The sequence below is a fragment of the Balaenoptera musculus genome, chromosome 20 (genome assembly GCF_009873245.2).
Source record: "Balaenoptera musculus isolate JJ_BM4_2016_0621 chromosome 20, mBalMus1.pri.v3, whole genome shotgun sequence".
Lineage (NCBI taxonomy): Eukaryota > Metazoa > Chordata > Mammalia > Artiodactyla > Balaenopteridae > Balaenoptera > Balaenoptera musculus.
The window spans coordinates 53,583,962-53,600,185 of record NC_045804.1 but is presented as its reverse complement, the minus strand read 5'-3'; the positions used below and the strand labels follow the sequence as shown (position 1 = coordinate 53,600,185).

At 43.6% G+C, this 16,224-nt stretch overlaps 1 protein-coding gene across 1 annotated transcript in view; it reads right to left on the bottom strand.

Moving 5' to 3' along the window:
- Positions 1 to 571: 571 nt before the first annotated feature.
- Positions 572 to 16,224, bottom strand: part of ADPRM (ADP-ribose/CDP-alcohol diphosphatase, manganese dependent) — a 380,897-nt gene continuing 365,244 nt past the window's right edge. The window contains exon 10 of the mRNA XM_036836895.1: positions 572 to 1,859. The gene's annotated coding sequence lies outside the window, so the exon portion shown is untranslated. The remainder of the gene's footprint in view (positions 1,860 to 16,224) is intronic.

The window sequence follows — 16,224 nt, the reverse complement described above, 5'->3', positions numbered from 1 at the left end:
CCAAGCAGTGATACTAATACTTTATTGTTAACAAAGGTCCAACCTCTATTGAGATATCTTTAGTTTTTCCCTAATGTCCTTTTTTTCTGTTCCAGGACCCCATCTAGGATATCACGTTACATTTAGCCATCACGTCTCCTTAGGCCCCTCTGGTCTGTGACACTTTCTCAGACATTTCTTGTTTTTGATGACTTTGACAGATTGGAGGAGTATGGGTCAGGTATTCTGTAGAATGTCCTTCCACTTGGGTTTCTCTGATGATATTTCTCATGGGTAGACTGGACTTATGGGTTTGGGGCAGGAAGGTCACCGAGGTGAAGTATCATTCTCATCATATCAAGGATACAAGCTATTAATGTGATTTAACCATAATGACATTGACCTTGATAACCGCTGCTGAGGCAGTGTTTGTCAGATTTCTCCACTATGAAGTTATGCATACCGTACTCTTTGGAAGGAAGTCACTAAGCACAGGTCACATGTAAGGAGTGGAGATTTACTCTCCACCTCCATGAAGGGGGTGCACGTACCTCAATTATTTGGAATTCTTCTGCACAAGAGATTTGTCTTTTCTCCTCCACTTATATATATATTCAATCATTTATCTACATCAGTATGGACTCATGGATGCTTATACTTTGGGCTATAATCTGACACTACATCATTCATTTTCTTGTTCAAGTTGGCCCAGCTTTGCCCATCACGAGCTCTTTCAGTTGGTTCTTGTGTCCATTTGACATACACACCGCCATTGGGGTTTTAGGTTGTTTGTTTCTGAACACTGCTTTACTTTTCAGCACTATAAGACCTTCTTACAAAGTTATACATTTCCTGCCCCAACCATTGACAGCCATTTCTCCAAAGAGACCTGGTCCCTTTTCTTGTAGAATGGTATTTCTTCTCATTTATTTTTTAGAAGTATCCACTTATACCACTTTCTGCCAATCCTTCCCTTGTCCCCCTAACTTCAGGAATCCAGTTCTTTCCCCCTGATTTTTTTACTATTCTTTTTAGTGCCTTCAAAACTCTGCCTTACAGATACCTCTAAGAGTGAAGATTTTCATCACATTTGGAGCCCCTCTCTCTAAAATCTCTCACTCTTCTGTCATCCTTCTCCTGAACATCACGGGTTCCCCTCCCTGGCACCTATAGCGCGTCAGCCGCAAGCTGGAAGGAGAAGAATCGAGAGGAATACTAAGAAAAGGAGCGAGCTCAAGCTACCTCCTGGGTGGCATATTATTTTTAATTAATGCTGCTGCCATTTCCTCACTCTCCCAGCCAAGTTAATGCAACAAGAATTGTGTTGGCATCTGCGGCAGCAAATGGAGAGGAACAGCAGTTTCAAAGGAGGGGGTGACCGTCCCCCACCCCCAATCTGGGTACACTTTGGAGTAGGGCACAATTCACACGCAGATTGCCAGAACTCGGCGAGGCTACTGGTTGGAACTCGGTGGTTCCGGAGACGCACGTCCTCCGTGACTGGCAGTGATGTCCGCTCTCCATCGTGCTGAGATACTTTGAAGAGGCCTCTTTGCCAAGGTGTTCCCTGCAGTCACACGGGGGGCCAGCTTACGGGGAGCACAGGGGGCAAGAAACTAGCACCCAAACACCTTGCCGTTCACGTGCAGGAAAAACAGGGATCACAGCGAGAGCCGGGCCCCCTGTCTGCGCTTCAGCCCCGTCGTTCCTTCCTTGCTCCCACTCTTCAGATCACCACCCCTAAGGAAGCTGATGATTTCCTTTACCTGTGGCTCAACAAACCGTTCCTGAGGGCCAATGCACCCCGGTGTCCGTGGTTCAAGCTAGAGATGCAAAGGGACTCAGGATATCGCTCCCGGTCCAGTGCGGACAAGATTAGCCTGTGAACAGATCATATCAGACAGTGCATTATCTTTACTATATACACCAACATTCACATATTATGTTATATACATAGACTCTGTGCCTGCTATCGATTTTTTATTTTTCCAAAAAATTACTAAGCTTATTGGCTTTTATCTTTAAATTTCTCCTGGGCATATATCTGGAGAAAACCGTAATTCAAAAAGATACATGCACCCCAATATTCATTGCAGCACTATTCACAATGGCCAAGACATGGAAGCAACTTAGATGTCCATCAACAGATGAATGGATAAAGAAGATCTGGTACATATATACAATGGAATACTACTCAGCCATAAAAAGAATGAAATAATGCCATTTGCAGCAACACGGATGGACCTGGAGATGACCAAACTAAGTGAAGTCAGTCAGACAGAGAAAGACAAATATCATATGATGTCAATTATACGTGGAATCTAAAAAAATGAGACAAGTGGAAAACAAATTTATGGTTACCAAAGAGGAAAGGGGGTGGGGGAGGGCTAAATTAGGAGGTTGGGATTAACATATAAACACCACTATATATACAATAGATAACCAACAAAAAGAATCTGAAAAGGAATATATATATATATATATGTATATAAAATTGAATCACTGTGCTGTACACCTGAAACTAACATATGGTAAATCAACTATACTTCAATAAAAAAATGTTTTTTAATTACCAAATTTATTATTTGTTATCTTTAAATTTCCCAAATAATGTGTGAATACATTCTTCTTTAAGAAAAACTAAAACATTACAGATGAAGCTAAAGGTCTGTAACAAGCATACCTCCTCCTTCCCAAATACGAAGGCAACCGCTGTTTGGGGTTTGTTGCCTATTTTCCCAGAGAACAGGTATGTTTTTAAGAAGATACTGAAATGCAGGACAGTCTTATTCAAAATGGTACGGCTGACAATCACTGACTGCCGCGTGGCTCCCCCCTCCTCCCATTCTTTTCCACCTGTCACTTAGCCTGGGCTGGTGAGAAAATTCCAGGCAACGCTTGGAATGTGGATGAGCCAAGATGGCTCTTGTCAGAATGGAATAATCAGGATGGAAGAGAAAGGCTGGGCCTGGGGAAAGCACGCAGGTGTCCCCAGTGATGAACCCAGGCTGGACCAGGGAGACGAGCAAGGGACAGCCATCACCACGAGAAGCAGGGGGCAGTGGGGAGTGCAAAACTGGAGGAAGGATCCCAGGTGGGGGAGATGTGGAGAAGGACGACCTCGGTCCTCAGGCCCAGGAGGGACAGGAGAAGCAGCGCCCTGCAGGCAAAGCCGTAGTCTTTGAGCAGACCGTGGTTCCAGGCACGCGTCTGCATGGTCCCAGGGGAGCGGTCTGCCTTGACCAAGACTTCCTGCTATGGACACCCTTTTACACTTTTTATTAGTAGAACCTAGACTGAGAAACACAACATCCCCAGGAGCATAGACACCCCTACTCCTTGTCCCAATTAAAGGACCTGAGGTTTTCCTTGGCAACCCTATTCGAGGTTTTTTTGTCCTGATCTCTAAAAGCCCCAGAGGGTTCAGCAGGACAGAGAACGGGGAGGCGTGTGTGTGTGTGTGTGTGTGTGTGTGTGTGTGTGTGTTGGTGGAAGAGAGTCTCCTTTGCGTGTGTAATAGGGACAAGATTTTTAAATATTAATGTGCTTTTCTCTTTTGTCCCTCTGCGTCCAGGACCTGCTCCCTGATAGGCTCAAGGCATTAACTCACCTGGGGGAAGAGAGGGGGCTGGTCCCATGGGGAGGAAAGGCATAGGGACTGTTTGGGGAGGGAGGCAAAGAGAAAGCTTCTGAGCTTCAAAATAGCGAGCTGGGCGAAGTAAACAGCAGGGTTGAGAGCGGGGCACTTCTGGGAAAGGACTGGTGTTCTAAATTCCCTAGTTCTCACTTAACACAGCCAGCCAGCTCCTAGAGCTTTAAGTAAAGGAAGTCTGGGCAGGTAGGAAAGAAGTTAAAGAAAAACTCACTCTTTCTGACCTGAATGGCTCTGGGGAGTTGAAGCAGAGAGAAAAGAGGAAACAGGATGGGGCCAGAGACTATTAAACCAGCAACTTGATTTCCCCTTCTAGACGGTCTCTCTCTACAATTATAATACACAGAATTAAGGCAACACAAGGCATTGCTGCCCAGCTAGGAAGGTGGAGGCACCAGTTGGGCTGCCAGCAGGGCTGGCTTGCTTCCCTGAAGTGCCCTTGACCCCCTGGGGTTGGGACACTGTCTCCGGAGACACGAGGCCTGCTGCAGGAGGGTGAGGTGCCCACATGGCACACGGTGAAGCTGGACAGGCTCGGCCAGGGGCCGGGCCGGGTGGAGGCTGCAGCATCAGTAGGAGTGGAGAGGAGGCCAAGGCGGTGGGGATGGGCCTGGGTCCCAGCCCGGCCAAGAAAGAAAAGACCCCGAGTTTCAGCCACAGGCATCAGCATCAAACACCTGCAGGGCTTCCGGAGACGGGATCAGGCCAGGAACGTGCTGTGGGTTCCTTGGGGCAAATGGGAGTGCATCCAAGTCATGGATCCTTCCCCTTATCACAGAAGTGGCGAGGGGTGACTGCCGACCTTCTGTTGTGTTTCCTGGGCCACAAATCGTGGCAGCCTTGCGGGGTGGGCTGGGCACGTCCACTCCTGTCCTCAGAGATGTCCTCTTCCTGGAATAAGAGGCACAGAGACCTCTGGCTCTTTCCCCAGGTGTTTCCCCAGCAACCTCCCCTAACGCCTTCCCTGGGACAGGCATTTTGGACAGCTCAGTCTTTGGTGGCCGCTCCCCAGACTGAGGGTTCTTGGTCTGGGCGACCCCACTCTGTAGGACAGCTGTGCCAGCAGCCCGGGCACTCAAAATCTCCTGGTGGCATTGCAGGACCAGGACAGAGTGCACCTCTCTGCTTCTTAACAGGGCTCCCGCAGAGCTGCCGTGATAGTGGAATGGAAACAGGCCTGAGATGGCTCACCGGGGGCACTGTACCCTCCCAGCCATCCTTTCAGGATTTGCCAAGTAGGCAGGATGCTTCTGCCTGAGGTAAGTTGATAATCACAGGGCATGACGGGGGGGAGCTCCACGCTTAGAGGTGGCTTCCTCCAGAGCCTTCCCAGACCCCAGGCATGGAGAAGGTGCACCAAAGGCTCAGCTTTTTGCCAAAGCAAGAACCAACAGAGGCCAGTCTAGAAACAAAACGAGCACTGCCGGCTTGGATTGCAGGCACCCACTTTTCCTGTAGAACAAGAGACAGGTTCAGACCTCAGGCTGGGGACCTTGAATGATCCAAGACCATCCTGATTCCATATAATATTCTCTCTTCAAGAAAGGCCTTTCTCTCGACATATAATCAAATGCCATTGTATGTTAATATCTCTGTAAGGCTTTTCATCTTTTAAAAATTCCATGTGCTCAATTTGTGTATCTTGAAACCTTCCTGTATCCACAGTTGCTGAGGCTGGGATAGGTCAGCTGGGGTGCCTTCGGAGTCCATACTTACTTATCACAGCACATCATAAATAATTTTAATGGGAAAATGTTAGGTGCTATTTTCTTAAAAAGCAGGTTGGAAGTGAGTTCAAAGGAAGGAAAGATGCCATTGGCTTGGGGATGCCATTGGTAAGGTTTCACATGTCTTCTAAATGGTAAAAACAACCAGAATAATTATATTGTGACCAATTATATCATGCTGCCTAAATACACACAGAAATTCGTTCACTGTGGGGTCATGAAGAGGTCTTTGAACTAAAAGTGAAGGCAAGGTACAGTGTCCTTAATCTGTAAAATGGGAAGAAAATTCCAGTCCTGGCACTTATAGCTCTCAATTTCTACTGACACTTTCCTATAGAATGTGTTAAGAATGTGCATTTTTCAACCATCACATTGGGGTAATATACATGTCACATTTCTTGATTTTTTTCTAAATTAAAAAAAAACCCAACTGATCAGTTGGATCTCATAAAAATTAACTTCTGCTCTGTGAAAGCCACTCTTAAGAAAATAAAATGACAAGCTAAAGATTGGAAGAAAATATGTGCAAAGCACATGTCTGACAAAGGAGTGGTATCTAGAATATACAGAGAAACTCAAAACTCGACAGCAAAAAGCAAAAAATCCAATTTGAAAATGGGCAGAATACATGAACAGGCGTTTCACTGAAGAGGATCTACAGAAGGCAAATGAACACATTATAAGATGTTCAGTGTCATTAGCCATTAGGGAAACACAAACTAAAACCACCGTGAGATACCACTATATTCATATCAGAATAGTTAAAATTAAGAATAGTAACCACACCAAATGCTGATGAAGATGCAGAGAAACTGGGTCACTCATCCACTGCTGGTTGGAATGTAAAATGGTACAGCCACTCTGGAAAAGTTTGGTGGTTTCTTTAAAAAGTAAACATACGATTACAAATGACCCAGCAAATGCCATCTTAGGCATTTATCCCAGAGAAATGAGAACCTATGTTCACATAAACACCTGTACATGGATGTTCATAGTAACTCACTCGTAATAGCCCCAAAATTAAAAAAACCAAATGTCCTTCAATGATAAATATTTAAGTGATGGTATATCCATATCATGAACTACTGGTCACCAATAAAAAGGAGCTAATTATTGATATGCAACAAGCTGGATGAATCTCAAGGGAATTACACTGAATATAAAAAGCCAATCTCAGAAGGTTACATACTGCATTATTCCACTGATATAGCATTTTTGTTTGAACAGCAAACTAATGGAAGCAACCTACATGCCAATTTGTTGGCAAGTTGTTAAAGAAATTATAGTACATTCATAAAGTGGGATAGTATACAGCCATGAAAAAGTAAAAGGAAGTGCTTTATATACTGATATGAAATTATCTTCATGAACAGGAAATGAAAAAAGCAATGCAGAAGAGTATGTACAATATGTTGCCATTTCTATAACAATGGGACTACATATATGCTTGTCACTGATGGTAAATGAGCAAACTCTCCAGTAAGACTACAGCAAAGACCAATAACATTGGGTTGCTTCTGGAAAGGGAAGGTTTTTACTGAGGATCAGGGGTGGAAGGGAGACTTTTTTTTCTTTGTGCATCATTTCATAACTTGGAGGTTAAACCATGTGCATTAATTGCTTATTCAAATATAAAATATATTTTTGGAAAAGAGATGCTCTGAAAAATATCCTTTTCTAAATATAAATGATGACCAGAGTTTTTTTGAGGTCCAAGGGGCCTTCACACCTCCTGCAAGTTTCTTCCTGCCCCTGCATGGCTTTCCTAGGTGATGGGCACTGCACCCGTACTGCCTGAGCAGGAAGGGGAGGATTGAATACTTTGTTGGCGGCAGGGTGTGTGTGTGGGGGGGGGTACTAGGGGGTGAGTTGGTGACTGTGGCATCAGGCGGAGCTGCATCTGAAAGAGGAAAAAGGTCTTTTCACCTAAAGTAATGCAATTAGGACACCTAGTGTCCAGTGACTTCTCTCACCAGACCTGTTCCCAGAACCATGCTGGCAAGGGAACAGAGAGGAGTTAAGAGCCCTTGCTTTATTTTTTTCCTCCTGTTTCTTTTTTAACACTGAAATTACTCCTACCCGAGATGACTTCATCAAGTACATTTGTTGGTTCGCAATCTCAGGAGTTCCCCCTGTTGAAATCCCAAACTACCCCCGTACACAGAGGGCAAGGAGAGACCCAAGAAAGAGGCAGACTGCTCCACACTGGTTAATGGCAGGTTGAATAAGCAAGGAAACTTACATACGAGGCTTGTCTGGGACAAGTGGACCTCTGCAGCTGCCCGCCAGAATCTTAAATGTTTATGTAGAGGCCTAAACTGGGTTCAGTCATGGACGCCGTCCAGATGGTCTTGGCAACACATGACTCTCTCAAGGCTGAGTCCTTGAAAATGGCCCCTGCTGTGGGAACGGTGGTCAGAATGTACATTGCAGGGACGGGAGGGGCGAGGCGCCTCTGATTGCCAGGGTCCAGCTTGCAGGTTCACCAGCGATCACGTCCTCTCCATGATGTCCTCCAATGGTATTTCTGAGACATCTGTTAATTTCTCCTTTACCACTGGAGTGTCTAAACAACCAGGGAAGGCTCCAAGAGGAGCACTCAAACTTCCAGGGCTGCTTTGTCCTTCCTGCAGGGCTAACCCAATTCCACGGGGGGCTCTGTAGCTCTCCTGAGGCTGGAAGCAAGAAGCGTTAGAGTCCCAACCCTCGCCCAGCGTCTGGGTCTAGACCATGACATCCAGACGTGGCTAACTGCATACTGAGAGGATCAAAGGCAATTCCAAACCAACAGCTTCCTTTCTTAGTCTCTATCCATTGCTCTCCTGCATGTTTCACTTTTGTACAAGACTCTGAAGCTATTTGCCCAGGAGTAGTTTGTCTGTAGTTACTCCTTCTTGAACTGTCTTCAGGGAGCTTGCTATATTTTCTGCTCTGATCTGCAAGGTAAATTCCTAAAGGCGTATTAGATCAAAGGTCACTGTGCCCACTTCTAGGGCTGCCTGGAAAGCTAGCTGGATAGACTCTTCTCTGCATCCCCCTCACATGTGTAAATCTGTGATTCAGTTTCATTATCCCGTTTTAGTCTCTGAGCAGCTATGCTGTTACTGTGGCAGAAACAAGAAACTGAAATATTCACTGATGTATTTACAGAAGATGTAATAAAATCTGGCCCCGGAGGTCAGACCGTTCGTATCCCATGGAAAGTAGTACGTGCGTGGGCATCAGGATTAAATACATATATCATACTAGGGTTTCAGCTCATTTGCCTAATATATTTGAAAATGACTCAATTTATTGCAAACTAAGATTTAGGAAGCTCAGTTTACAGGTTGACAAATTAGCATTTGTCTGCACATATTTCACTATTTTGCATAATTAATTCCTCCCCATAGTACACAGGCATTTTCCTCTACAACAAAACCAGCCTATTTCTCGTTCCCTTCCTGTTAGCATCATGTAAATGGTATTTATTCAGAACATGCATATTCTTTTCCAAAGCATCCCTTGGAACATGACCGAGATTTTCATCCCAATCATTATCAGCTGTTTATTACCCAGCTTCCCAAGTCTCGGTCACAAAAAAAAATTAGAAAAGGAAAAGTTGAGTCATAAAAAACAAAGAGAGTGCCGATGAAATGGATTCTCCTGATTCAGATTGACTGGGTGTATCAGCTAGCATTACGAGGACCAGAGAAGAAAAACGCTAATTAATACTGGCTTTAACAATAGAGAAGATATACTGATTCATTTGCCTGAAAAATCCACAGGTAGAGCAGCTGAATAATGTCACCAAGGGCTTTTTTTGTTTTTCACAATGTTCTCTTCAGAGTTGTCTTCTCCTAAGGCTGGCTCTCTTCTTCATTCTAGGATCGCTTTCAAGAGCTACATGGTTCCAACAAATAAAAGAGATGCCATCTTTATTCCCAGCAAAAGTCCTAGGTATCACTCTAATTGGATGGCTACAGTCACATGCCCAACATTGAGCCAATCACTGTGGTCAGGCAGAACAAATGCTCTGATTGGTCAGTCATATGCTTTCTCTCTATAACTGGGGTAAAATCAGCTTCCCTAGACCAACATGCATCCCCAACCAAAATTGGGAGCTGTTAGAAAGAAAGAAGTATGGGGGGGGGGGGGCGCGAGGTAGACAAGAAAGCTACCCAAAAAAAAATGTACTAAAGTAGAGAAAGGGAAATCTAAACTGGAGAAAAATCTGAATTTCTATAAAAGTATTCTGTAGTGCAGTTTATTTCTTTCACATACATGCAGTAAGTCAAATGAGGCCAACAAAGTGTTGACAGGCACTCACTTGAATGAACAGACATGGCTGATGGGCAATGAGCCTCTCAATTACATATAAGCACACCAATCTTCTTTTGTTTTTTAATTTGGTACTTATATAGAGTTTGCTCTTTGAAGGCAGGCCCACCAGACGTTTTATGAAGTACAGCTCATTGTTTTGTGTTTGAAATCTTGAGATCGCTGCAGCAGGGATGGAAATGCCTGGCAGTTGAGGCCTTGAGTGGAACAGGAAAGAGGCACAGCTGCTTACTGCCCTTCTTTCTCTCTTATAAAATTTGGCAAAGCAAGGAGTATGGAAGACCCAGCTAAGAAAGTCTGTGATGCAGAATGCACAAGGACAGCAGGTCTGGATTTCTACCAGGGAAGTATTTGAGATGTTCTGGCATAGCAACCATCTTTAGCAGTGTAAACATAATATCACAATGAGTTTAAATTATTGTTCACATGGAAAACCCTTCCCCGATTGGAAATAGCAGGAAAGAGATGATACTTAGTGGGAATGACCAAGTCTTTCTACTGCAGTGGAACTTGTATAACTTCACAATCACTGACTAAGCAGAAATTGCAAGGATGCATCTGATTCTCTCCCTCCTCCTCCTCCTCCTCCTTCGCCCATGGCAGACATAACTAATCAATCATGCACATCCCCTCTAAGCCTAGAAATGGCTTCGCAGTCTCTTTTGACAAAGTGCTCCAGGGAGCCACTACCAACTGATCAGACTTGGAAATAGAGATAAAACCTGCTTGACATAACAAATTTTAGCCTGATCCTTTCCCATTTTCATTTTCTGTGATGTTTCTCCTAAGGAGGTGATCCATTTGGGGGCTCATTTATTCCCTCAGCTGAATTGAGGGACCTGAGTCCTCTTCTCCCTGATGTAAGCCTTCTCTCCTCATCGTTCTCAGGTACCTCTTACAGGAGCATTTCCCCAAGGATTATTTTAAAGCATACCCAATCGTCCCCAGATCACTCCTTATTTTATAATCTGTAACTGCCAGTGATTGATTGATTTACCTATGTTTATTTTTTCTTTTTTGGTAACTGCCATACACTCCTTTCTTTGGGGTTCTTCTCTCTGCACTGAATTACAGAAAAGGATGAAGCTGCGTAATACCCCTTTTTACAAGTCCCCTCCTCATCTTAAAAAAATACACCCAGCTTTTCAGGTCAAGTAAGGTTTACTTTGTGTAATTTGTACCTGTTATTTCTTAGTGCGAAGTCAATGCTCCACCTGAATCAAAATTTACTAGGGTGGGGATCTTATTAGAAATGGTATTTCTGAACCTCACTCCAAAGCCAACAAAGCAGAATTTCTAGTGATCTGATTTTTTTAGCCCATTCCCGAGGTGACTCTTAGGCCCATTAAAGTTTGAAAATAACTGCTATGGGAACCAGACAGGGGGTTGGGGAGAAATCGTGGTAAGCTTATCTAGACAGAAAGAGTCTTAAAAGTTTTTAACATTGGTATCTCCTGAGCTCTATTGATTTTTAGGTGGAGCTATGTCTGATCCTTCTTAAGCTTTTACTGACTCATTTCTTGTGATTCTGCCCTGAAAGTCAGACTAGAACATAGCCAGATTAAGAGGCAGGTCAATGCAACATCTGTATGGGACATCAGTCTAAGACTGTCACTAAAACATCACTGACAATAAGTGGAGAATACCGTATTTACAACTCAACTGCACATGAGTTGGAAGGAATATTTGGATGAGTTGCTTTGGGAGCAAAATTCCAAGAAGCTTGTCCAAATACTAATAAAAATAACAACAATAATGATAATAATGATGATGATGATAATAATAATATTCCCTGGCCTTCCAAGGAAGTTGAGTGTGGTAAGCTGTAAGGCTGCATGGAATATCTGAGGTTTGGGCCAGAGCTGAATGGTCTGGATGAGAGAACAGGTGAGGGCCCAGCCTGTGGCCTTCCACCCCTGCTTCACCACCTATATAATCAATCATGTTTATAAATAAATGGGCCAACAGATACACAAATTATAACAGATTTAAGAGGTACCCCACTTGTAACCCTCCCAGGAAACCTGTCTATTTCAGGGTGGCCGGTCAAAACTGTCCAATTCTTTCATTTTCCATTTTAATCCTCGGGAATTTTTCTCCCAGGTCCCCATCCCCTTCTCTCCAAAGTCAGCCTCTCAGACTTTAGAGACCACGGGATTCGTGCATTAAAAATAGAAACAGAAGCCAATGAAGCCCCTAAAACCTCAAATAGGAGTTATTTGCATCTCTGAAGAAACTTCTGCCGAGCTTGACAAGCAACCAGAGGTAATAGAAATCTTCTGGCTTCACACAGAAGTCATCCCAGGCAGTTCCCTAGTGCCTTTACCCGTGCCTCACGGCGGCCTTTGAACCCAGCATACAACCCAGAGTGAACTTGCCTGATTTCCCTCCACCTGGAAAGATTTATCTCCTCTCCTCCACCTAGTCGAGCAAGAAGTCAGTTATTTTCTGCTGCTCTGCCTTCCTCCACCAAAGAGGACAACATAAAATACAAACTCTTCAAATTCACAGAAATATTGAATATTTACCTCCGTGGTTTTCAGGCCACAAAATCCTGTGTCATTTTTTCCTTGTTGTCTGATGCTGTCCTTTATGCTGCTTCAGTGCATGTGTGAGAGGCGAGGCCAGCCTGTGACAACACGGGAAACATAGTACTCTCCTTTGGGAGTATTCATTTAACTGTGCTTTTGCATGAATTTCCCCCACATAATTATTTTTATGGGATATTAGCAGATGGTGTATTCTTCACTTGCCCAATACTGCTGAACTATCTAAAATACATGAGCTCTTATCACTGAGTTCTATTTAGGAATTTACTAAGTTTCTGTTTCAAGATGGAAGCCTAAGCATGTGTTGCTACTTCCATATTCTTTCAAGTTTACATTGAAATTACACACACACACACACACACACACACACACACACACCCCCTATAACAGAGCGGGGGAAAAGAAATAGATACCATCAGTAACTCTTAAATTTTGGGGACTGTCGGGAGGATGCAATATAGTCTTTACCTGATTCACAGAGAAAAATGAGAAGAAACCACAGCCCAAGGCGCCAGAGTTAAACATCGGTCTTCTCAGAGGAGCCCAGAGAAGGTCCACGTTAGCGTCCCCAAGTGCAAGCATGGGCCAGAGGTCATCTTCAAGGTTTTTATTGAAGAACTGCATTTTAAAGCCTATGGCAGTAGGTCCTTTTCTCTTCAACAGAGTTGCTGGCAGCCACGGTTTTTATATTCAGGCCAAAGCCTGGAAACTGCTTTCTAGAGAAAGTAGTTGGTCTGTTACTACAAGAAATGGGTGATCTATTATCATTGCTTTGTAACAAACCACTCTGAAATTTAATAGTTAAAAATCATTATGTAGGGGCTTCCCTGGCGGCACAGTGGTTGAGAGTCTGCCTGCCAATGCAGGGGACACGGGTTCGAGCCCTGGTCTGGGAAGATCCCACATGCCGCAGAGCAACTGGGCCCGTGAGCCACAACTACTGAGCCTGCGCGTCTGGAGCCTGTGCTCCTCAACAAGAGAGGCTGCGATAGTGAGAGGCCCGCGCACCGCGATGAAGAGTGGCCCCCACTTGCCGCAACTAGAGAAAGCCCTCGCACAGAAACGAGGACCCAACACAGCCATAAATAAATTAAAAAAAAAATCATTATGTATTATCATCTCTCATCTTCCTGTGGGTTGACTGGGCTCAGCTCGATGGTCTGTCTCTCGTGGGTGAGCAGGGAGATGGAGCCATCTGAAGGTTTCCTCATTCGTGTCTGGTGCTTGGCACAAGCCATCCAAGTGGCTTGGGTACCTGGGGCCTGGCCCGGTGTCTGTCTCTCCAAACAACCTCTCCACGTGGCTAGCGCTGGCTTCCTCACAGCATGGTCGTCTTCTGGGAGTTGGACTTCTTACATGCCACCTCTGACTTTCCCCAGAGCTCATACTCTAAGAAACAGGAAGTGACAGCTGGCCCAGGCCCAGAACTGATTATGTCCCTTCAGTTACTATTCTGTGGATCGACGTCATCATAGATCCCTACAGACTCAAGGAAAGTGGGGATCAAACTGCACCTTTCAGGGGGAGAAGTGAACAAATGACTTACATCCATCCTACCCTAGAAGAGCTCCTGGCGAGGGTGTTGGAGACCGCCAGAGAAACAGCAAAACTGAAGCACTCAAAGGCTCCATGCTCAGAGGGCTTTGCACTGACAGTTATGGGGGTCCCTGCCCTGCTTTCATATTCCTGGTCCCCAAACATGAAAAGAGAGCCCGCCTATAATTATGCTTGCTGACTGAAACCTCACATTTGGTCCTTCTATTTAAGAAAAGGTCCTGTTATGAAAGAGACATATACAACTGCTGAGGAAAGGCACACCAATTGTCTGCACATATCAAAGTAGCCTGTCATTAAAAAGAAACAAAAAAAAGCTCTTGCAAACAAAGATTGCAAGGTATTTAAAAAACTCAGAAGCATGAAAGAGAAAGAGAAGGACCATTAAACACAAACTAAATAATCCCAGAGGAGGGAAAAAAGAGATATTTCAGGAAATAGATGAGAACTATTTAAAAACATTCTGATTTCTGCCTACAGGTTTGGGCAGATACTGTAACCACAAATTAAGAGAGGTCTCTTTTGAAAAGGTACCAATCAGAGAGTAAGAAAGAATGTTCCAAAATGAAGATATTACTGCAAAAGTAAAGATTTCACTAGATAGGTTGAATAATAAATTGGACAAAGATTAAGATGAGGTTTTTGATCTGGGAAGTAAAATCAAAGGAATCTCTCAGAACTGGGAGCAAAAAGATAAATACAATATATGGGAAAAGTTAGGAAACACAAATGTCAAATCTAGGAGGGCTGACAGCAATCTAGTAGATGTCTTAGAAGGAGAGAACAGAAGCATAAGAAGATAAAACATAATCACAGACATTAAAGAAAAAAATAAAACTCCCTGAACTGAGAGTAGACGTGATTCTTAATACTGAGCATCTCCTGAGTATGGAGAAGGATAAATGAGAAAATAACTCACATATAGATGTATCATGCTGAAATTTCCTAAATCAAAGCATTAAGTGAATGTCCTTAAAGCTTCCAGAGAGAAAAGAGAGGTCGCGCCCAGGGAAAGATGAGCAGACTAATATGCACTTCTGAGCAGCGACACTGAGTTATGTTAGAGGAGCAATATATTCAAACTTCTAAGAAGACACTATTTTGGATCTGGAATTCTATACCCAGCTAAGCTATCAATAAAATGCAGAGATTGGAAAAGAAAAGAAGATGTTTATGGCCAAACAAGGACGCAGCAAGTGTATCACCTGTATTTCTAATATGTGAAGAGATGGCTTACCAAAGTCCTCCTACAAAATGCAGAGCAACTATGGGAGGAAGGCCAGCATGAAACACACATTGTAGATGCAGCTGAGCATCATTCAGAAGTAAAGGAAGCAAGAAAGACATTAACAGACAGTACATTGGACTGGAGTGCTTGGAAATTATACAGAAAAGATGGATAAATATGATGACCCAAACTTTTAAAAGTTTACAACAACAAAAATAAGTTTGAAATATATGTAGCAAACCAGAAAAATATTTGCACCCCATATAACAAAGGACTAATATTCTTAGTGTGGAAAGTGCTTTTTAAGACAATTTTAAAAATGGAATAGAAATAGAAAAATGGGCAAATATCATGAATGGGCAAGTCACAAAGGAAAGAAAGAAATGAAACCAGATAAAAGGTGACTGGGATGTAGTGAATGTTTGAGTTCCCCCCCCCGAAATACACGTATTGAAATCCTAACCCCCAACATGATGGAATTAAAACGTGGGGCCTTTGGGAGGGAATGAAGTCAGGAAGGTGGACACCCATGATGGGATCTGCATCCTTAAAAACGAGACTCCACCAACAAGGACCTACTGTATAGCACAGGGAACTATACTCAGTATTTTGTGCTAAGCTATAAGGGAAAAGGATCTGAAAAAGAATATATATATATATATATATATATATATATATGAATGAATCACTTTGGTATGTACTTGAAACTAACACAACATTATAAATCAACTATATTTTGATTTTAAAAAATTATTATTAAAAAAAGGAGACCTCAGAGAGCTCTCTCCCACTTCTTCACTAGTGAGGACACAGTGAGAAGACAGCCATCCATAAACCAGGAAGCTGGCTCTCACCAGACACCGAATCTGCCAGCACCTTGATCTTAGACTTCTCAGTCTCCAGAACGGTGAGAAAAAACATTTGTTGTTCAAGCCACCCAGTGGATGGTATTTTTGTTTAGCAGCCCAAACAGACTAAGACAGTGACAGTCTCTGGATTTCCCACAGGGTTGCTCCTCCCTAGAAATTCGGCCTGAAAAGAATGATTCCACTCACTCCCCAGGGCTCACGTGGATGGGTGGGTCAGGAGTGCAGGTGGTGGGGGGAGTGTTGACTTTTCAAGGGAGACCGTGCTTACAGGTAGAGGGCAGGGTACTTTTTTTTTTTTTTTTAAACAGTTACCATGTGTGAAACTTTGGAGAAAGAGAAGTTAGGC